Source organism: Polypterus senegalus, chromosome 1 (genome assembly GCF_016835505.1).
Source record: "Polypterus senegalus isolate Bchr_013 chromosome 1, ASM1683550v1, whole genome shotgun sequence".
Taxonomy (NCBI): Eukaryota; Metazoa; Chordata; class Cladistia; order Polypteriformes; family Polypteridae; genus Polypterus; species Polypterus senegalus.
This window is the reverse complement of record NC_053154.1, coordinates 43,786,159-43,809,739: the sequence shown is the minus strand read 5'-3', so window position 1 is coordinate 43,809,739 and position 23,581 is coordinate 43,786,159. Positions and strand designations below refer to the sequence as shown.

The following is a 23,581-nucleotide window of genomic DNA, read 5'->3' as shown; positions in this document are numbered from 1 at the left end:
CCCCATTTGTCTGTGTGATTGCTGTCAGTGCTATGGGGGACACGGTGCATTAGAATGTTCCACTCACTACAGCATTTTTAACAATAAATAAAAAAAAAAAAAAATCTTGTCTGCTTTTTTCTATATTGTCACCAAATTTCAATCAAATCTGTCAAGGCATTTTTGAGATTTTGGTGTATTTGTCTTTTTTGGGGTAGATTTTTTTTACCCCTAAATATTAATAAATCGAAATGTGCTTTCTTTGCAAATAACTGCTCCCCTAGATGTACCATCCTGCCAAATTTCAGCTTTTTAGCTAAACAGAAGTAGTGTTTGGTTGATATGTGAGTGAGTCAACTTTGTATTACATACAGTATATATAGGTTTAACTACAAATGTGAAGATAATGTACAGGTCTTAGGGTTGCTATAGTATATATTGATAATCATTTTCTTCAATGTACTGAAGTGTCTGGCAAAAAAGGCTACATACTAACCATGGATATGACTGGTAAGCTACTTATTTAGCATGGACATGACTCCTGTCTGTACACTTTTCAGACTGTGGCTCTTCCTCAGTTGTACTTATTTTAAGCTTGGTGTATACTGTAAGAAGCTAGGGGTCACTGTCTCCCCTTTAACCCCAACAGACAGATATACTGGACACAGGTTAAAAAAGGTTCTTCCTGTTATAGTGCCCAGAAGCACCTCCACCGCAATAAACAGGCAATACACTATAATAATCATAATAATAAACACTATTCTCTCCTCCACACTTCCCAGCAAGCTCTGTCCTACTCCTCCCAACTCCAGCTGGCTTGCTGGGTCTCCAGCAATCCTTTATATAGTCCTTGACCCGGAAGTACTTCTGTCCTTCTAAGGCTTCCATCCTTGTGACTTGGGAGTACTTCCGGACTATGGATGAGGCATGGCTCCTCCGGTCCTCTCACAGCTCCTCCTGGCAGCACCCACGGTACCCAACAGGGCTAAGAAACCGAATTCCAAGTCCCAGGATACCCTGCGGGAATCCGGGGGAACCATTACACTCCAGGGGAGCTGCCATCTAGTGTTTTTGGGAGGCAGTGTCAAAAAGTAGCTGCCTTCCCCCATCCTTCCATCCTCAGGTTGTCCCGGCCGTCTATGACAATACTATTAACTACATTATATCAGACTAGTTCAAAAGAAGAATGTATTTTTCTTGTGCATAGTGGGCTAAACACTGTGGTGAGTTATAAGAAAGGCAGGCTTCGGAGTTCAAGTATCAAGGCTGAGGTTGCAATATAAATAACCGACCACTGTCTGCAAATATAAATACACATTTTGACAATATAAGGCTTCAGACTGATGTCTTACTAATCAACATTTTCACAAGCTGTAACACTGCTCAAAGACAAGTTTAAGTTAAAGCACAAACCTTTCGCCAAGCACTAATCACGGTCTTTCCAAAACAAAATAAGGACTTATTACAATGTGCATCATACAGACCAATTTCACTTCTGAATAACGACGTTAAAATACTCTCTAAAATCTTAGCCAGAAGGATGGAGAAAGTGCTCCCCTCGGTAATATCACAAGACCAAACTGGATTTATTAGGGGCCGGCACTTATCTTCAAATCTTTGACGCCTGTTTAATGTAATATACTCACCAACTAAATCTAACACCCCAGAAATATTATTATCATTGGATGCAGAAAAAGCATTCGACATGATTGAATGGAAATACCTTTTTACTACATTGGAGAAGTTTGGGTTTGGCCCAAACATTTGTGCATGGATTAAATTACTGTATACTAACCCAGAAGCTTCAGTTTGCATCAACAACATTTGCTCAGACTTCTTTAAACTAGAACGTGGCACTAGATAAGGATGCCCTTTGTCACCGCTGCTGTTTGCAATTGCCATTGAACCACTGGCAATACATTGTTGAAATACTGATCAGATAAAGGGGATTAGCAGAGAAGGACTGGAACAGAAAATCTCATTATATGCAGATGACATGGTACTGTATATATCAGACCCAGAAAATTCTGTGCCTGAAGTCTTAGCAGCACTCACAGAATTTCAAAAGATCTCTGGTCTCAGAATTAATCTGAATAAAAGTGTACTCTTTCCAGTGAACTCTCAAGCATATAATATTAGATTAGATACCCTACCTTATATCATTGCAGAACAGTTTAAATACCTAGGGGTAAACATTACAAGTAAACATAAAGCTCTATATCAACAAAATTTTGTCATCTGCATGGAATAAATTAAACAAGACTTGCATAGATGGTCAACCCTTCATCTCAAACTAGCTGGAAGAATTAACAGATTAATATTCTTCCTAAACTCCTTTTTTTATTGCAAAACATCCCAATATACATTAATAAATCATTCTTTAGGCAATTAGATTCAACAATAACCTAATTTATTTGGAATTCAAAACATCCACGCATCTAAAGAACGACCTTACAAAGACAAAAGGCAGAAGGCGGCATGGCTCTACCTAACTTCCAGTTTTATTACTGGGCAGCAAATATACAGGCGATAAGAACCTGGACACAAATAGAAGAACATAAACAGGCTTGGGCCGCAATAGAAGTAAAATCCTGCAGTGCTTCTTAAGCCGCTTTTCCACTGCATAGTACGGCACGACACGGTTCAGTACAGCTCACCTTGGTTCGGCTCAGTTCAGCTCGGTTTGCGTTTCGACTGCAGTTTAGTACCGCTTTAGAGTGGGCGGGATTATTCACGTGTCGTTATAGTTGCGCCGCCTCTACTGCAGTGACACCGTGGAACTTTTACAACAACACGCAGACAACGACAACACTTTAGCTCGATGACGCGCAAGGTTAAGCATCTAAAAAAAGCACATCACTAGCTAACTTTTATCACTGTTGCAAAGCATAAAATGAACTTAACTGCCAGTGTAACATTAAAATGCTGATTCTGTATATTACAGATCTTCCACATTTTGCAAAAAAGTCGCCGCAACAGACCATCTGTTTGGACATTTAACCGTGCTTCAGAGTGGTGGGATGTGATTGTTCCCGGTTTTACAAACACTCAGTGGCTGGAGAACTTTCGAAACTTCCACGTGTCTGTACCTTTAAAGAAAAGAATAGCCAGTGACGCAGTAATGACGATTTTCTCCGGCCAATCAGTGACCAGCAGAGTTTACACGTCACGTTTTGGTAACGGTTCGGAGCGCTTGGAACCTCGGCTGAGGTGGTACTAAAAAAAGGACCAGGTACCAGGTACTGTTCCCAGTGGAAAGCCCCGCAAAAGTGAGCTGTACTGAACCGTGTCGTGCCGTACTATGCAATGGAAAAGCGGCTTTTGTATTCCTTGCTCTGTGCTCCAATAAACACACGCTATCGGCAATATACAAATAACCCAATTGTGCTCCACTCACTTAGAATCTGGAACCAATGTAGAAAGCATTTTAAGACGGAGAAGCTCCTATCTGTGGCACCTCTGCAAGAGAACCACCTCTTTCAACCTTCACAAACATATGCAGTTTTTAATATCTGGAAAAAATTTGGAATTAACTTGCTTAGAGATCTTTATATAGACAACGTCTTTGCATCCTATGAACAATTACATTCCAAATTTAACATTCCAGCTACACATTTCTTTCACTATTTTCAAATCAGAAACTTTGTTAAACAAAACCTTCCAGATTTTCCTCATCTTGCACCCTCATCCATGCTGGAAAAAATATTGCTCAATCTCAAGGACTTCATCTCTACAATATATAAAATCATTTTACAATCCCTCCCTTTCAAAGATCCAAGAGGACACTGGGAAAAAGATCTCTCAATTAATATATCAGAAAAGGAGTGGAAAGTAGCAATGCAGAGAATTCACTCGAGCTCCATATGCAAAGCATACAATTATACAACTTAAAATTATATATCGAGCACATCTGTCTCGACTAAAACTCTCCAAAATGTTTCCAGGTCAAGATCCAACCTGCGAACGTTGCAACCAAGTCCCAGCCTCACTAAGTCACATGTTCTGGGCCTGTACCAAATCAACATTATTCTAGACAACATTTTTTAATTACCTTTCAGATAGCCTTGGACTCACAGTTCCTTCTAACCCATTAACAGCTGTGTTTGGTGTTCTTCCAGAGGGGCTTAAAGTGGAGAAAGACAAACAAATTGTGATTGCATTTACTACACTTCTGGCACGCAGACTTATTCTGATAAACTGGAAGAACCCAACTCTCCTCTTTTAAGTCAGTGGGAAACCGATGTGTTATATTATTTGAAGTTGGAAAAAATCTAATACTCAGTTAGAGGATCCGTACAGACTTTTTTCAAAACATGGCAGGATCTAATTAGTAATATTTTAAAATAAGTTCATAAAGTACAGAGAATTTATTAATTTAGGTATGTTTACAAGCCTTAAATTTAACGCTGTTTGGCTTGCTCTCTCTCTCTCTCAGGGGTGGAGATCGATCGGTTATTAACTTAATTTTTCTTTTTGTAAAAACTTGATTGCTTCGTATGGATTGTAATAAAATTAATAAAAATTTAAAAAAAGAAAGATAAAGCACTATGTAAAATGTATATTAAAAACGGAATACAATGATTTTCGAACCATAAATTATACTTCATTGATAATACAACAAAAGCAATATGTCCAATGTTCAAACTGAGAAATTTTATTGTTTTAAGGAAAAACATGCTCATTTTGAATTTGATGCCAACAACACATTTCAAATAAGTTGGAACAGGGCCAACAAAAGTGTGGAAAAGTTGTGTAATGCCAAAAAAAACACCTTGTGGAACATCTTACATCTAATTAGGTTAATTGGCAGCAGGTCAGTAACATAATTAAGTATAAAGCGAGCATCCCAGAGAGGCAGAGTCTCTCAGAAGTAAAGATGATGAGGGGTTCACCACTCTGTGAAAGACTGAGCTGGCAAATAAAGCAATAATTTAAAAATAACATTTCTCAATGTAAAATTGCACAAAATGTGAGGACTTCACATTCACATCATCTATGGTAACTAATATTATTAAAACATCCAGAGGAATCACTGTACTCAAGGCACAAAGCGTAAAACTGATATTGGGTGGCCATAATCTTCAGGCCCTCAGGTTGTACTGAATTAAAAACAGACACAGTTCTGTAGTGGAAATTACTGCATGTGCTCAGAGACACTTCAGAAAACCATTGTCTGTGGACATAGAGTTTTAACTTGAGATGAACTTCATGCAAAGGAGAAACCCAATACAAACAGGATATAGAAACACCACTGCCCTCTCTGGGCCCGAGTTCATTTAAGATAGAAAGGGTGAAGTAGAAAACTGTTCTGTGATCAGACAAATCAAAATCTGAAATTACTTTAGAAAATCATAGATATCATGTACTTCAGGCTAAACAGCTTGTTATTAGCACATGGTGAAAAAGCCAGTATTCATAATGGTAAAATGGGTGCATTAGTGCACCTTGAATGGGTAGCTTGCTCATCTCAGAAGGCACCATTAATGCTAAACAATATATAAAAGGTTTTGGAGCAACATATGCTGTCATCCAGACAACGTCTTTTTCAATGAAGACCTTGGTTATTTCAGCAAAACAAAGTCAAACTGCATTCTGCATGTATTACAACAGCATGTCTTCATAGTAAAAGAGTTTGGGTGCTAAACTGGCCTGCCTGCAGTCTAGACCCGTGACCCACTGGAAACATTTGGCACATTATGAAACAAAAAATACAACAAAGGAGAACTGCTGAGCAGCTAAAATTCTATATCATGCAAGAATGGGACAACATTTCACTTTCAAACCTGCGGCAAATGGTGTCCTTAGTTCCCAAACATTTACAGAGGGTTGTTAAAAGAAGAGATAACACAATAAAGTGGTAAACAGGCCGGTGTCCCAATATTTTTGAAAAAAATGGCATTAACTTCAAAATAAGGATATATTTCAAAAACCAATAAAATTTCTCAGTTTCAAAATTTTCTATATTGTCTTTGTATTATTTTCAATTAAAATTGGGTTTACATGATTTGCAAATCATCACATTTTGTTTTTATTTACCTTATACAGCGGTCCAACTTTTTTGGAATCATGGTTGTATAACATATTTACTTAAGTAATGGCTACTGAAAACACCTTTTGTAATCAATCAACTGTTCATAATTTTTTTCATTTTCATACATATTCTAATACCCTCAATATATTTTTTAAATTTTTACTTTATACTATTTATTGTTGTATTATGCACTGGGGATAACCCATTAAAAGTAATGTATATTATTATTGAGACTCAAGGCATCCGGGAAAGGGATTTAAACAGGTGCCTTCATTGCAAACTAGCTGAGTAACATCTGGATTTATAGGCATCTGTTTCGAAAGAGATAACTGTCTTCAGGTTTGGGTTTCTATTAGTGATTTGTACTTGTGCAATGCAAATAGTTATCTGTGCTTAGTTATTACTATGGTTCTTAAGTTGATTTCACTGTTTATTGTTCAGCTTTAAGTATACCAATTGACCCATGTCCGTATTTGTTTGCATGCTTACTGCCTACTTTCGAACAAGTGCCACCCCCTTGCTTTGTGTTTCCTTCTCTCTTCCAGGCCTGCACGCGAAAGATACACTGTCATACTGATATCTCAGCCTGAATGAAAGACCCTCATCTACAGCTCAAACTGGCAAAAACCAAGCTTGTGATCCCAGCCAGCCAGTCTGTTCAACTCCCCATCTCTGTACAGCATGGCTCACTGTCACCTGCAAAGTGGTGATTGATGAGCAGCTATCTTTTTTTGACCATATTTCTACTGTTTCTCATTTATGCAGGTACACGCTGTGCTACATTTGCAAGATCAGACCTCATCTGATGGAATATGCCGCACAACTTCTGGTCCAGGCTTTGATCTTCTCGCATCTGCACTACTGCATCTCACTTCTGGTATGAGTACGTGCCTGCACTACCAAGCTGCTGCTGATGGTCCGGAATGCAACAGCCTGTCTTGTATTTAACCAGCCGAGACAGGCACATGTTATTCCTCTTTTCAGGTCATTACATTGGCTCCTTGAAGCAGCACTCATTAAGTTCAAATCCCGGATGCTTGCCTACAGCATCTGTGTATAAGAAGACACTGGTGAGGTGCTATACTACTTCTCAACCCACTCTGTCTGCCAGGGTACAGTGTCTGGTGATACCGCCTCTGCACGGGTACCAAGACTCAATCCAAACTCTTTTCCTGTGTTGTTCCTAGTTGGTGTAACAAGCTGCCCACCCTCATCCAAACTGTTGACTAAAATATATGCATTACCACATTACTACCAAAGCTTATTCCCGAAAAAAAAAACTGCATTATTTAATAGAAGTATTGTATTTATTTGGAAACATTAAACATATGTGTAATCTGTACATCTGTTGACAGCAGGCAAGGAAGGGGTTAAGCACATGTGTAGCATACAACCAACTGACAAGAACTGAACAAAAGTAATAATTAAATATGTAATCCGGCATGTGTTAATGGGTACATTTAATCCTCCCAGTTTATGGTTAGAAGGAGACAGTAATTATTGAGGCGGAACTGGGCATAAAGCAAGAAGCAAATATATTGGACGTAAACCGATCCTTTGCAGGGCTTAGTTGCACAACCAGCCAGAAAAGAATGGGCTGCGTACAGCCCAGTAACAGAAACCTGTTCATAAAATGATGGTTTAGTTTTAATTCAGTTATTTGCTATTGATTTGTTGAAACCGTGTGACCTGGTGCCACAGCAGACATTGTTCATACAGCAAAGCTTCAGCGGCTTTCTTAGTTGATGGGAAAAGGAGATGTGTGTTATTTACTTCACTGCACATGAAGGACTAACTGTATTTATAAAGCTCAAGAAAATTATCAAATTTGGCTGTGTTTCTTATAACTATCATATAGGTGTATATACGAGCTTAAATTTTAATAACAAATGCCGGCAATGAAATGTGTATACAAAAATAAGGAAATGTAACACAAAAGTAACTTTAAAATATATTTAGTTACTTTTTTGCAAGTATTGAGCAATGTAACTAAGGTACTTTTAAAAGTAACATTCCCCAACATTGAGAATAATTGGTGGTGTGATGAATAATAACTTGATGTTTGTCGAGTGATTTGCATACAACTTAAAAAAAACAACAAGAGTCAAATCCTATGCTGAAAAAAAGCAGTAATATATATAACTTCAAGAGCAACCAAGTATAAAGGAATATTTAACGGATTCCTTAAAGGAAACTATAATGAAAAGCAACTGGGGATTAAAGAGAAGGAATGAAATGAACAACACAACCTCACAACACTTACATCTTTTCCATTTTAGATATGTGGGTGAACTAGCTATGACACTTGTAATGGCGTTATATTGTCATATTTCACTGTAGATATTAATTCATAAATGTTACATTTTTAACATTCACTAACCACAAGTTAAGAAAATAACGTACAATAATTTTAGGTTTAGGATTTAGAATTGATCAATCCATACTTCATACACATAGTGTTGGTTAGGCCAGGAATCAAACCAAGCCTCTGGAGCCACAGAGGAGCAACTATTTAATTAAATATTTAAGAATTTATATTTTAATTATTTAAATTGATGTTACAGCATAATAAGTTCAAATTAAATGAAAGGTGTGGACTATGGCCGGCAATTTATCCCGGCAAGCCGCCAGATGGAGCTCCCCCCGCGACGTGGAGATGCCCCGAATTCCAGCAGGGCATCATGGACTTTGGAGTTTTAATGCACAGCCCTACTGGATAACGTCAGGGCCACCAGGGGATGCTCCAGGGAGGCCCAGAGACGTATATTTTCTGTAAAGCCCGGAAGTACGTCCCAGTCAAAGGGACAGAAGAAATGACCTACTTCCGGGTTGAAGAAAAAGGAGTTCCGGGTCAAAGAGTTTAAAAGGACTGTGGGAGAACCCAGCAGTGAGCCGAGTTGGGAGGAAGGGTGACTGAGCTGCTGGGAGGTGTGGAGAATTTGATTATTGTGTATTGTATTATTGAGTATTGTGTTTGTTATTAGGTATAGTGGAGGTGGAGGTACTTTGTGCACATTATTGTATGAATAAATCAATAATTCGGACTTTTATCTGGTGTCTGATGTCTGATCTGAGGTTTCAAGGGGACGACAGCACCCACTGTCACAAAGGTTATCAAAAACTAACATTTCCTATTTCTTAAATTCTCTATTTCCTAAGCTTTAAAAAAGCAGTACAGTAAAATAATAAAAGATAACTGAATCAATTATGAAGAATTATTCTTTTTCCCCTTACCTTTTGCCCAGTAACTGACAAGTTAAGAGTCAAAGAGCCTCAAAGAGGCCAAAGTTCTACTGTAAGTGGTGCCATTCCAGCACAGGGCAAATACACACATCCTCCCACAATCATACTGGGGCCACTTTAGAGTCACCAGTTAACCAGCCTCCACATCTTTGAAGATACAGATGCACAGAGGAAAAGAAATGCAGACAGCAAAAAATGTGCAAACTTCAAACAGAGTATGACCAGGGCTAGGATTTGAACTAAGAATAAAATGGATAAAAGAGACCGCATCAACAGCCACTGCACCAATCTGCCATCTCTTTAACCACAGTAAATGTCTGCATTTTGCACAACAGCTTAGTTAATTGCCGTTAAATACATTTCTTCTTTGCAATTACTGACAGTACAGCACATCCTAATGTTCATGCAAAAGAGATGGTGGAACTACATATGTTGTTTTGATTGTGCAAAATTTGAAAAATAAAAAAAAAACCTCCCATATAAATTTGGAAGTTCTTTTCTAACATATGTATTCTTTTGTAGATGCACACAAATGCAGACATCATCAAATTCATTCATTCTCTTTAAATACATATAAGAAATATATAAAAAAAATATATATAAAAAAAAATACTTAGTGTGCCTTCTGCAGTTCTGGATAGCTAAGAAAAGCATTGCTAGAAAAGTTCTCAAAGTATTAAGATCAATAAATAAATACATAAGTAAGTTGCCTTTCCCTGTCCCTGCATTGTACTGGTATCCAAGCTAGTAAAGGATCCTTTATCAAGTCCTTCCAGGATGCCAGCATATCCATTCCTGTCTGTATACTGACAATTTGGTGGGCCAGCCTCTTGTCCAGGTAAGAAATCTTGAACAAGCTGTGGTATACCAGGGTCCACAGCTCATGTCAAAGGCCATTTTTTTTTTAAATAAATAATCACGGTTTAGCGAGGGGGCATGGTAGTGTGGCGGAAGCGGTTCCCGGGGGAATTCGTGATGCGGGTGAATCTCAATTAGGTTCACAGATGAGGAGTTGTGCTCTTGGGTGAGGACTCGTCCGCATCCGTAATTGTTTCCAGAAGCTGCTGATTGCCACAGCTGACCCACGTCCCTGTGATATATAGAAGCTTGAGGCAGTCAGTGGGGGAAAAAAAAGAGAAAAGAGGAAAAAAGAGAGAAACGGAGGTTAAGGAGAAAGGCAGCAGGAAGCAGCGAGGAGAAAGCCGGTGTGCTGTATGCAGCCAGCTGGGAAAGGTGAGCCCGAGTGGGGTGTTTGGCCGACACCCGAGGGCCGAAAGTAGTGCTCGCTCCTGCTGAGCGCTTGCTGGTAGCAGGAGTGACCGGGAGCAGCTTGGCTCGTCGTAGCGAAGGCAGCGGGAGTCGGAGATTTGGAGTAGAATCCCCAGCGTGAGCATCCTGGCCGTTGGGGGAAGCCAAGTCTTGGTCTGGCAGGGGCTAAACGAAGCCAGGGATCGAGAAGCCACCAGACCAGTAGAGTGAAGGTCAAATGCAGATAGGGTGGCTCCCCTGGTGCATAACCTGGATGGGAGAAGCAGGGGAGTCACCAGTAGAAAAGCACCAGGCTGATTTTAAAAGGAGAGCTTAAAAAACTCGTTTTTTAAAGGATTTATTTATCGTTTTAACCTCCACTTTTCAACTATTTTAATGGATTATTTATTTAATGACATTTTTGAAACACTGCACTTTATTTATTTGGAACACCTTGTTTTGATTTTGTTGATTTAAAATAAAAGCACTTTGCACTTTTTGCACCATGCCCTTGCTATGTTGTGCTTCACTGCCTAGCTCATCGGTGACATTACCGATGGTGTTGGGTTCAGGGCTCCCGAAAGGAAGATGGGAGCGTGAAGCGAACCCGCATCGTCACACAAGCCCAGCTGGGATGCCAGCCCATGCCGACAATCCATTAAAATGTCTAACAATTAAGAAGAAATTGTTGGACAAATATTCCAAGTCCAAATTAAAATACTTTTATATGTTTTTAGAAATACAAACTAAGTCAAATCATAGTGGTGTTCAGATTATGCATTACATACCATTGCATATACAGTAGAATGTGTAAAAGGTGTCAAGTGGTGTATTTATTGCCAACTCTGTATTACATAGGTAGCATAACTTTCCCAAGACAAGTATGAAACCAGCCAAACAGGCCAAACTTGTACCCAAATTCCTTAAAGAGGACCATGTCTCACTGTATAGCCAAATAAGGTTCTTTTTGAAGCTCTTATTTCAGTTTAATGACATCTTTATAATACTAAAAAAACATCTTTGCAGCTTTATTTCTGTTGTATACAAAACAAATGTTTATTGAAAAGTACATATGCACTAAATGAAACCTTTGCAGCATAATGTCAATTTGAAAAAAACATAAATAATCTTTCTTTTACGGATGTAACATTCATCTTACATCCATGTAGTTTCTAAATGTATTCTCATACATGTCACAGGGCCAACACTTATACAATAATCACTGGTTGTAAAGAGGGGCACAACCCTGGATGGGAAGCCTGTCCTTTGCTAAGAACACTCACTCACTCACTCAGGGTGGGCTTAATGTGCCCAAACTAACACATCTCTGGGAAGTGAAAGAGAGCCCAAAAAGTCATTGACTGGACCAGGACTGAACATGCAGACCCAGATGCCATGACACAGCAGCAGTAATCTCTGCCTCACTGTGCCACAAAGATAAAATAAATTTAAAAAAAATAAGCATGTTGAAGTATTTGATTACCTTAAAATTTTCTTTTCCCTTTCACTTCACTACTTATTGAGCATTCTGAATGTTTAATTTCTAGAGTAAGCAAAATTTGCCAACTCTAAATTGAACCAGTATGAGTTCACAGGAGAATGTGTGTGACTGTGCCCTGTGAGGGACTGGTTTTGTTAATTCCGGCCTTATATCTAATGCTGGCAGGATACATTTCCACCACTATTACTCCAATTTAGAACAAAACAGTTATACATAATGGATGAATATTACAGCCCCACTAAGCTTGTAAACATTTCACACAATTTGCTAAAAGCAGCATTTCTGCTAGACCCACACTCAACAGGGAGCAGTGCATTATTTGTCAGGTACTGTATATACCGGTACTAAGAGGGGGAAAAACACAGGAAGAGTGGTTTATGGCAGATATGTTCAGGCTGATGGTTAATTACTTAAACAATATATGCTCCATATGTAAGAAAAACGTATGTAATCCACTGAATTTGTAAAGCATCATGGGATTGTGCTCACTTCAGTCAGACACTGCATTGCTTATGTTGTGTCTGACATACTTTAGTATATCCTACAGCAACCAAGTGGTGTAGAAATAAAAGAGACCACTACAGCACTAATCAGTAGTTGTCATTTTTTCATTGAGTAAATGCAATTCATTTGACATTCCCAGACACTTGATACAATATGGGTAGAATACTGTATATTTTCCAACTGTGCTGATCAGAATTCAAATTAGAAACACATTTACAGTTCACTGTCTTATTTTTACATAATCTCTAAGGATTGAATTTACTTATTTTTAGTAATTCCTTAGTGTTTTAATTAACACTCAAATTATACTTCATATAATTGCACACCAACGGAAAAAGAAGAATATACACTGTGTTACAAATTGAGCAAATGCTCCTCATTCTCACAGTTATTGCTGATACTTCTAGTGCTGGATATTGCTGAATCAGAAAAGAATCACCTCATTCTGTTCAGGGCTGATGTTGGTGCCGAAACTTTTTGAACGTAACGATGCACGATGTGACCATTTCAGATCAGTGGTTCAAGTATGGTAACATCTGAATGACCAATAAATGAAGGCTTGCAATTGAACACTTATGGGAAAATAAACAAAAATGCAGCTTGCAGTTGTTAAGTATATGTTGTTAAGATTTACCCCAACAGATTTACAGTAGGGAGCACAGAGGCACTGTAGTTACTTATTCTTGCCATGGCTGCCTAGGTTTTCCTCAGGGTACTGTGGTTTCATCCCAAAAACAAAATTCTAAATTGACCAAGCACTGGGGAGCTTCTGGGATAGGCAACAGGTTCAATATACTTAAACTAGGTTAAGCAGTTTAGAAAGTTGACAGAAGTAACAAATGAACAATAAGCCAATTGATCCAATATATCAGATAAAGTTCTTCTTGCAGTATGGATTAAAAAAAAAGTTTCACCAGTATGCTAAAAAATAGTGAGAAACTTGTGAACATTTAAACATAAACCATCCAACTGCAAAACATGCCAATTTGTGCATGCAAAAGGTAACAGGAAAAATTATTTTATATCAGTGTACACTGTGTGCACAATTATTAGGCAAGTTGTATTTTTGAGGATTAATTTTAATATGGAACAAACACAATGCTATCAGTCAATCCAAAATGTTAATAAACCTGAAACCTGAATGTTTCACAACGGAAATGTGAGTGTGAACATCATCAGGGGAATACATATGTGCGCACAATTATTAGGCAACTATTAGTATGCAGATTTATTATGCAACTAAAGGAAAAATGAAAATTTTCCCATCTCACTTGTTTATTTTCATCTGTTATAGTGAGAATAATAAACAAACACCTCAAAATTTACAAATAAACATCTCTGACATTTCAAAAAAAATCAATCAATCAATGACCAATATAGCCACCCTTCTTTCCAATAACAGTCATAAGCCTTTCCATTCATGGAGTCTGTCAGTTTCTTGATCTGTTGACGATCAGCTTTTTGTAGAGCAGTGACTACAGCCTCCCAGACACTCTTCAGAGAGGTGTATTGTTTTTCTCACCCGTAAATCTAGCGTTTAAGAAGTGCCCACAAGTTCTCGATAGGGTTTAGGTCAGATGAGGAAGGGGGGCCATGTCATTATTCCTTCATCTTTAAGGCCTTTACTGGCTGGCCACGCAGTGGAGAACTTCGATGCAAGTGATGGAGCATTGGCCTGCATAAAAATCATGGTCTTTTTCCTGTATCACTGTTTGAAGAAAGTGTCTTCGAAAAACTGGCGGTAGGTTTGGGAGTTGATTTTGAGTTCATCTTCAATGCAAAAAGGTCCAACCATCTGGTCCATCAAGAGTCACTCTCATCTCATCGGTCCATAAAACCTTTGAAAAAAAATCTGTCTTCAGATATTTCTTGGCCCAGTTTTGACGTTTCAACTTATGTTTCTTGTTCAGTGGTGGTTGGGTTTCAGCCCTCCTTACCTTGGCCATGTCTTTGAGCACTGAACACCTTGTACTTCTGGGCACTCCAGGTAGGTTGCAGCTCTGGAATATGAAAGTACTGGAGGATAATGGGTTCCTGGTAGCTTCACGTTTGATTCTTCTCAAATCGTTGGCAGCTAATTTGCGTCTTTTGTTCTCAACACGTTTCTTGCGACCCTGTTGACTATTTGCAACAAAATGTTTGATGGTTCTGTGATCACACACCAATATCTTAGCAATTCCAAAAGTGCTGCATCCATCTGAAAGACTTTTTACAATTTTTGACTTTTCAGAGTCAGTTAAATCTCTTTTTTGGCCCATTTTGCCTGAGGAAAACTAGCTGCCTAATAATTCTGCACACCTTGATATAGGGTGTTGATCTCCTTAGGCCACACCCTCCCTCATTACACAAATACACATCACCTGACGTGCTTAAATCCAATAAGCATTCAAGTTAATACAGCTTGGAGTTGGAATATACGCATTAAAAATGATGATATGGTCAAAATACTCACTTGCCTAATAATTGTGCACACAGTGTATTAGCGATTCAGAAAGAAGCTGCACTTTCATCAGGTCTAAGAACTGAATATTCTTGAGCTATCAAATCCATTTCACTTGAAGAAAATTAATCATTTTGATGAATAAGAGGTGCAAATACATGTCATGCAATACTGGTCATTAATACATTTGTTATTTGTGAAAACAAAATGTTCCAATCTTAAATGTATATGCAATTTCAATATATCAGTATTTACTAAAATGGTAAGAATATTTTTAATATACTGTGATATGGATTTTAGGTCATACTGCCCATTCCTAAAGACAGTGCAGGCAGGGTGGAATGGGTGGAGAAGAGTGTCAGGAGTAATTTGTGACAGATGGGTATCAGCAAGAGTGAAAGGGAAGGTTTACAGGATGGTAGTGAGACCAGCTATGTTATATGGGTTGGAGACGGTGGCACTGACCAGAAAGCATAAGCCAGAGCTGAAGGTAACAGAGTTAAAGATGCTAAGATTTGCATTGGGCATGACGAGGATGAACAAGATTAGAAATGAGTACATTAGAGGGTCAGCTCAAGTTGGACGGTTGGGAGACAAAGTCAGAGAGGCGAAATTGCTTTGGTTTGGACATGTGCAGAGGAGAGATGCTGGGTATATTGGCAGAAGGATGCTAAGGATTGAGCTGCCAGGGAAGAGGAACGAGGAAGGCCTAAGCGAAGGTTTATGGATGTGGTGAGACAGGACATGCAGGTGATGGGTGTAACAGAACAAAATGCTGAGGACAGAAAGATATGGAAGAAGATGATACGCTGTGGCGAACCCTAATGGGAGCAGCCGAAAGAAGAAGAAGAAGACTGCCCATTCCTAATGGAAAAAGGGATTATTACGATCACCCTCACCATCTCATTCTTAGTTTCCATTTGTTTGTCCTGGAGAGGGTCTCCGAGCTAACAGGCTGAGCAGGACAAACCAGACTTTCCTTCCTCCAACAAACACCTTCAGGGGAATTCCCGAGTAATCTCTACCTCCATCTAAAAGATGGAATATTTAAAATATGTTTTGGGTCAGCCCCTTATTTGCCTTCTGGCTGACTGCTTTATGCACAACTCACAATGAGGACACTCAAAGAATATCATCATTATACCTTCAAGCCAATTCAAATGCCTCCTTTCAATCTTGAGTAGCAGCAGCTTAATTCCAATGTCTCCTAGCTTGTCAAACTATGCATCCTTTTACAGGATGGTGCTGAAAAAAACATCATTTCAATGATTTTGTCTTGCAGTCTCACTCTCTCCATCACTGTTGATAAAGATAAAGATGGGGATGCAAACTAAGTTGAAAATTAGGAGCTCTGTTGAAGGACATACAATAGGTCTGCATTCATTACCACTGTAAAATACATCATCCACAATATTGCTGAAGGCCTCAAAAGCCTCCACTTCGGGTAGTCATTTCCCCTTCACCAGTAAAGATTATGCCACTCTGTACCACGACAAAATGATGACCTGCAGAGATGAAACATAGTACAAAACCATATACTACTATGGCACCTCCCAAAAATTACCATCAGAAGACTTTTCTGTGTCTACAAAGAAAGCATTGGCAAACCTCTGTGTTCCCTCACATATCTGTCAAGGAAAGAGAATTGTTTCAATGATAAACAACCCTGGCAAAATCTGCATTGTTCTTGAAGTAGTAGAACTGGAATTCACATAACCCTTGTGTCTGTACATTCCTGAAGAGTATGATTTGTCTAAACCCATTCTGGTCAATACTTTTTAAAAATGAGTTTCACAACTTCAGCGTACCATTTCTGAATAACATGCTACACTGAACACACATCAATAAGAAAAATTAGCAGTTCTAAATTTAGTTCATCCTCTCCCATAATTTTAACATTACAGAGCTTATGAACCACCATAATGATCTTGGCCAAATAAATAATCTCTATCGTACCAGATTTTTTCAGCTGTGTTTGCTTTGACAGCAGTTCCAGAAGTTCTTCCTCAGGCTTCTCCCACCTTTCAGCATTAATCGCCAGACAACCTTTTTCTGCCCTTCCTAAAATCAGCCTAGGTGGCATCCAGTTTGTTAACCTTGAGTAAATGAATGGATTACAAGAACCTCTTTGAGGCTGCCCAAAATTCATTCTCATTAGCCTCATTAAATTTCTCTCATACAGATGTCTTTGCTTCTGCTAATGCTGTAGATAATGCCTTTTTGGCTCATTAGCACATTTCAGTTAAATCCCAAGTCTCTTCTTCATCTCTCTCACTCTCATAGTTCCTTCCCACTGATATTCCTTTTTCTCACCAAATCTGACACTTTTATACTTTACTGCTCTCAGAGTTTTGTATATATTATTATTTGTATAAGCCCAGCTTTGTAAATGTTATGTCTGTTTGCAAAGCTGTTTCTGCCTTTCCTATGTAGTCAGGAAATATTGGCTACATTTCAGAATCTGTCTAGCAAGGCACATTATTTAGGAGTCTAAGGATAGGATGGAATGAAATCCTGTCTTTATCTTTAGCCATGCATCCTAAAAGATAGATAGATAGATAGATAGATAGATAGATAGATAGATAGATAGATAGATAGATAGATAGATAGATAGATAGATAGATAGATAGATAGATAGATAGATAGATAGATAGATAGATATGCCTTTCTGTGTATTAATATATGTATTTTCTTAAAAAGCTGTCACTTTTTGAAAATTGGTAAGCAGTTCTTGATTATGTAAGCAGTTCATGAGGTTGTTAACTGTGGTTCACTCCGCGTTTTTGTTACTGTACCCACTGTCTCACAATATTTTAGTTCAGCACAAGGCACTGGATTATATAATTGAAACAGGATTTGGACCCGTAAAACACAGGTAACAACTAATTAACCATTTCTTTAATTAACAAAACAAGCAATATTTGTGAAGTTGTAAACAATTACCACCTGTTCCCCCTACTTTGTTCATTGTTTTATGTCCTGAGGTTTGTGCCAATAGCAAAAAGGAGTCCTATGTCCACGTATGATAGAAGTCAAATAAAATGGGGTTAGATTTGGGTGGATATGGAATACCTATGTCAACTATGAACTGATTACAAGGTTTATTCAAGACCAATTCTGCGTCTATCAATGTTATTAAAAAACTTTTTATTAATTATTGTCGCTTATTTTTCCATCTTATTCTTTGACTCTTCCTCAGCAGAGGATCCATTCTGCTCGCACCACCACTGCCAAGCTTGCACTGGTCTTTGTCTTGACTTCCTAACTTACCACTTGACACCTTCCCTAGAGTTGATACCAAGACAAGTACACAGCTGTCTCCACTACAGAGGTCATGAGGTCCCACTAATACTTCATGTTCTTAACTTCCATTAAAATGCAGGAGAAGCGGTTTTACAGGTAATAATTACTCTTACTCCAAAGTGAAGTGTACTGTAGGTGTTCCTAGGACACCTTTCATTCTCATTTGGATCTGCATAGTCCACCCAGCGTATCTGATCAAACTCAAGAGAAAGCAGTGATTGGATGATAAATCAGCCACAATCTTTCCATAGCAAATGGCTTCAAATGACACAACCATGATCACTGACCTTTATCCTAAACAACTGTGTTACCAGATAAATTTATGAGTAATGAAATCCACGTAAAACTTCAACTCGGAAATAAAGATCAATCAGGCGACTCCTCTCACTCATGCCTTTCCAAATAAGTCTATCACTATCTTTTGCTTAACGTTCTAAGAACAGGTTAAAGTTTCCAAGTTGCACTGCCATCATCAGCCAATAAGACAAGAAATGTATGGATTGTATCGATGTTAGCTTTACCACCTTCTTGTACAAAACAAAAACAACCCAAGTAATATAAATGCAAACAGAATAACAATGCTTCAACTATAGTCTTGAATATATTGACAATACAGGCTAAAGACAAAAGTGAACATCACATCACCATGCCCTCTTTGAATGTGTTTCTATCGGCACGGTGTCCACATGCAGAACAGGAACAAAACAAGACACATAATTTCACAGGTGGCTCCAGAAACCTTAAGAACTTGCTTTGGCTAGGTTACTGTAAAGAAAAAATAATATGTATCATCAAAGGAGTAAATTTTGGACCAACTTAATAAAGGTAACCGTACAATGAGGATAAGACATTGGGCAAGATATTTTTGATAAAGTTCTTCTTGCAGTATGGATTAAAAAAAAAAAAGTTTCACCAGTATGCTAAAAAATAGTGAGAAACTTGTGAACATTTAAACATAAACCATCCAACTGCAAAACATGCAAATTTGTACATGCAAAAGGTAACAGGAAAAATTATTTTATATCAGTATTTGAGCTATCAAATCCATTTCATTTGCAGAAAGTCAACAATCATTTTGATGAATAAGAGGTGCAAATACATGTCATGCAATACTGGTCATTAATACATTTGTTATTTGTGAAAACAAAATGTTCCAATCTTAAATGCATATGCAAATTCAATATATCAGTATTTACTAAAATGGTAAGAATATTTTTAATATACTGTGATATGGATTTTAGGCCATACTGCCCATTCCTAAAGAGAGTGCAGGCATGGTGGAATGGGTGGAGAAGAGTGTCAGGAGTAATTTGTGACAGATGGGTATCAGCAAGAGTGAAAGGGAAGGTCTACAGGATGGTAGTGAGACCATCTACATGTTATTTGCGTTGAAGACGGTTGCACTGACCAGAAAGCAGGAGACAGAGCTGGAGGTGGCAGAGTTAAAGATGCTAAGATTTGCATTGGGCATGACGAGGATGAACAAGATTAGAAATGAGTACATTAGAGGGTCAGCTCAAGTTGGACGGTTGGGAGACAAAGTCAGAGAGGCGAAATTGCTTTGGTTCCGAGTAAATTTTGGACCAACTTAATAAAGGTAACCATACAATGAGCATAAGACATTGGGCAAGGTATTTTTAAGGATGTTTATGGCACAGAAGCTCTTCTATGACAGAGAGGTCCTCATCACAATGTTTAGTTTTACTTATTCATTAATTTTTATTTATCTGAACAGATACCCCACATCACTCCAAATCCTAACTTGATTTAACACTTGAATATACTTCAACAAATAGGTGGGCCAAAAAACCAAGACTATACTGTAACAGCCCATGAGGTGTGGAGACAGACTAATGAAATTCAGATTGCTAGTGAGTAGCTCTAAAAAGAAGAGTTGGTTTCTTCAACTTTGATTACACCATGTCACTCATGTCTTCAGTGGTGAAATGCAGCCCCAGCTGCTGCTGAAGCCCTTTGTCCGCTCACATGTGCTACCCAGCTCCGCCTCATTCAGCTCAACCAGCAACAGAGGCAATCCATATGCCACACCATTTCCCTGGTTCTTCGTAAACCAACCCAATCCCAAGGAACAAATCTGAAGTTTGATGATGGCCACACATCCAGCCTAGTGAATTCTAGCAGCCAAGAGACATGTCTGAAGTGCTCTCTATGTGCTGTCTCTGCACCCCCTCTCTGCCTGCTATGCCTAGGGCAGCTTTATAGGGTCCTTCTCGGAGTATTCTCACCCCCTCAGGCAGTCCGCATTTACATGAGCAGTATATACCACACATGTCCAGATCCCGAGGTGGCTACATTGCCTCCATCTTTAAAGCCCTTGTCCCTAGGGTAGTATGAACTACATCCGTCAGAGCTTTTGAGCGGTCGAGGCAATCTGGACTGTTCTGCCTGAACCAAGCAGTTGTGAGCATAATTGAGAGATTCACCAATGTTAGTTTTACACCAGTTCTCTGTCTCAGGGATCATTAGTCTATCCTTATTGTACTGCTAACACCAGAGAAACAGAATTCTCCTCTTTATGCTGATTGCTGATGAATGGCCATATAAAGGAGTGTTAGGTTCTTTAATAATGATTATGCCAAGCTCCTAGGCGTTTCAGTGGTGGCATGCTCTCCCTGCTGCTTTGTGCTTTTGTCTGCTCACACATACCGCCCGTTTTCTCCACACCACACTCACTCAAGAGACAGAAGTAAACTGTATGCCACACTATTCCCCTAGCTCCCTGTAAGCCAACCAAAGGCCAGGGTCCAAAAATAAGGTTTGTCAGAAGCCACGTATCCAGGCCAATAGACTCTGTAAGTGCTATCTCTGAGCAAACCCCAAATCTACACCTGCATTTCACAGGGCCGCTTTAAAGTCGACTTCTCCAGTTATACCCAGCCCTTCGGGCAGTCCACAGCCACCTGAGGAGTGTATCCCTCACAGGTCCAGATCCTGAAGTCACTACAGTACTTAACACTTTACATACAATATTAAAAAGAGTAAAACATGATATTGCAATTTTAGATCATTTATGAAGTGTCTCATTTGCTAAATGCAGGTAACAACCTCTACTTAGTTGCAAAAAAACAATGAAACCATAAATCATACCCTTATCTATCACTTATTAGAACAGACTCAAACGTCTTCCATCATAAAATTATTTATGACTTAACCACTGTTTTAGAATTTAGCAATTGTAACCATGCCGGTAACTTAAAAGTTCATGTGTCTGTTTTCTATACTGGCTTAATCCTGCCCTTGGCGACTACTAATTATTAAAGGATAATTATACTGTTATTGGCATAGAGAATTATTAGAGAATTATTACTGTTCTCTATTCGTTTATTTAAATTTAAATTAGAACGTATTAAACCAAAAGATAAAAGTTATTACTGACCTATTAAAAAATAAGCTTTTCATTACTATGTTAACTACATAAAGTTATATATGTCAAATTGTCAAACCTGACTGATTTTTAAGTGTCAACTGCAAACATTTCGAATCCACACATTTCCGTTTGCATGTGTTGCTTTTACGTAGAGCAATGGTGGAACTCGACATTTGAACTTCATGACATATTCTTTCCCGTGTAAAAAATGTGTAAAATAAATAAATAAAATCTAATTTACTAAAACCTATTTATATTCTCTTCATAAAGCAAAAAGTGACTTAGTTAACAAATAGTTAAACGTTGTAAAATAAATATTCGTTAATTTATTTGTACAAATTAACACTACTGGTGTCTTTACTAAGACAATTACCGTTTACTTGATCAACGAGCTTTCTTTAAAATTACGCTATTTTTATTTACATTTAATACAACTGAGCCAACAATTATCCCGTCTCTGCAGTTTCATGAAGAGTCCCTAGCGCGTTGCTATGACAACGGGACAGCCAGGTTTTGAATTCACGGTCCTTATCCAAACAGAAGCGCGATCGTTCGTGCCAGTTGTTTATTCCTACCTTTTTGTCGAACAGTTGTGTTCATGTTTCTTCTTTCACTTGTTATGGATCCAAAGTTTACCGATCTACTCCTTTATATTAGCTGACTACCCCTCTTACTATTTCTTCAGCCTTCAGCCAGTCCACATGCGCTTCAAAAACTTTTTTTTCTCCAGAGCGAATGAAGTGTCTGCTGTACGGATGCCGGCAAGGGACAAACAACATCCGGCCGGAAGCGAAGTTAAGCAGAAAGTTAAACAGGCACGTCAATGGCACTTCGCTTGTGGAGATTTATTTTGCAATATCAGAACCATTTTGTGGTGGTATTTTCATATAATTATTAACCGTTTTCTATAAAATAAATAAATTACGTAACCCATATTTTTTCAAGAATTTAAACGTGTTGCGTAATGGAATAGTTGATAATCAAATGTATAAGAATGTGAATTGACATACTATATATCACTACTATCTACTCTTTTTTGGGCGCTATTTTTACATCACATTATATAATGAATTCCCTTTGAGATCTTAACTCCAGTTCTGTATACTAGTTGTTATAATTCTTGGAGCTGCCACAGTGTAATATATTTAAAAGATACAGATATTGACTGGATAATATTTTCAATGCCAAGTTAATACATTTTTTAAATATAGCCTACTGTAATACACTGAAATTACAAATATGTATTAAAATATATAGAAATAGGGTGGCGCAGTGGTAGCGCTGCTGCCTCGCAGTTAGGTGACCTGCGTTCGCTTCCCGGGTCCTTCCTACGTGGAGTTTGCCTGTTCTCCCCGTGTCTGCGTGGGTTTCCTCCCACAGTCCAAAGACATGCAGGTTAGGTGGATTGGCGATTCTAAATTGGCCCTAGTGTGTGTTTGTGTGTGTCCTGTGGTGGGTTGGCACCCTGCCCGGGATTGGTTCCTGCCTTGTGCCCTGTGTTGGCTGGGATTGGCTCCAGCGGACCCCTGTGACCCTGTGTTTGGATTCAGCGGGTTGGAAAATCGATGGATGGATATATAGAAATATCCTGAATGCACTAAATATATTTTTAGATTAGAAAAAGAAATAATAGTATAGTTAAAATATATTTTGTAGAATGTATTTTATGGTATTATCCCTAGTGTTTTAAAATATATTGCAACATTTTGAAAAATATATAGCAATATACAAAAACAGTAATAATTTACATATTTTAGAATATACTCGTATTTCAGTATACTGCCATGGGGTAAGTGTCCCCTGCTGGCCTCACCAATACCTCTTGCAGCAGCGACCCAGTCTTTTCTTTGTTCCTCCATCCAAGTACTGGTCAGGCCTAAATGTTTAGCTTCAAGTGGATTACATGTTCTGAAGTGCAGGTGGTATGACTGCTGGTTTGGTAAT

General features: G+C 38.4%; 1 protein-coding gene across 2 annotated transcripts in view; it reads right to left on the bottom strand.

The window, feature by feature from the left end:
- Positions 1 to 22,357, bottom strand: part of stk33 (serine/threonine kinase 33) — a 122,047-nt gene extending 99,690 nt beyond the window's left edge. The window contains exon 1 of one of the 2 annotated variants that reach the window (XM_039748409.1): positions 22,213 to 22,357. The gene's annotated coding sequence lies outside the window, so the exon portion shown is untranslated. Of the gene's footprint in view, positions 1 to 21,713; positions 21,731 to 22,212 lie in introns of those variants that run through there. The other variant, XM_039748418.1, reaches the window with a different exon arrangement.
- Positions 22,358 to 23,581: the final 1,224 nt, after the last annotated feature.